The following is a 1122-nucleotide window of genomic DNA, read 5'->3' on the forward strand; positions in this document are numbered from 1 at the left end:
TTTAAAATTATATCATATCTCGGTCGTGCAATTTCTTGCCAAAGACTTTATGTTTCTTTGTTCAAACCAAGCCTATCTTCGTTTTTTTATTCGACCAATACTGCAGCACGAACGAATAAATGAACTGCATATGTATGCTTAAAGTAATACACATCCTAGAAGTCACGAACGCGGCAAAAAAGGATATATAAATAGATGTTCTTTTGCCTATACGATTTGTGCTTGCATTATACTGCAACGTGCTTGTTTGCTGCACGAGTAACAGAATTTCATGTTCTTTCTAGCTTTAAGAAGAAATTCTTTGTGAATTTTCGAGAATTCGTAATAATCATTAATTACATCCTTGTTGAAAAAGAATTTCGAATTTATAAAAATGATATGCAAATACGAGCACGTTCAAAGCAAAGAAAGTAAGTCTCGTAATATATATAAATATAATTCGACTTGTGTTACCCGTTAAGTTTCTCCTTTCCCCGTTCAGCCATTCTCTTTCTAGTTGCAACTTCGATCGTTAAGTTTCATCTCACTTGAAAAGAGGACGAATTTGAACAAAAGTGGGAACTGCAGTAGTCGCCCAATGTTATCATAAATTTATCTGCGTCTCCTTTCTTTCTCTTTCATTCTCTCTGTTGCTTTCTTGTTCTCGCAACGATTAGATCAAGCTATCAAAATCAAATCGATACAACACCCCTCGTGTTTTCAATGACTTCGTGCTAACATTCAATTGTACAATTCTTTTCTATCATGCAACGATTGACAACTCTTTGGATTCGATTATGTCACAAGCCAATAGAAGAAACTTTCGTAATATCATATCGTAATATGTACGCATACACAGTGTATGTATTTTTTAACGAAGTTATGCGTGTGTTGGACTTTCTCGTGCGTGTTTCATCGTAAAATCGATTCTCATTATGCGCTATCGATGCGTGTCCAATCGTCGACGGTCAGGGCTCGTCGTTGGTATTGATATTTCTTTGATTCTCGTGTTTCTCGCGTTTCTTATATTTGATCATCGAATTTCAATACCGTCAAGATATGATGCCGTAAAATATCTTGTATGCTCGATCTCGGAAAGAAGTTTTAATCGATCTAAAAAAAAAAAAAAAAAGAAAAGAAAAT

The sequence above is a fragment of the Apis dorsata genome, unplaced genomic scaffold (genome assembly GCF_000469605.1).
Source record: "Apis dorsata unplaced genomic scaffold, Apis dorsata 1.3 scaffold_176, whole genome shotgun sequence".
Lineage (NCBI taxonomy): Eukaryota > Metazoa > Arthropoda > Insecta > Hymenoptera > Apidae > Apis > Apis dorsata.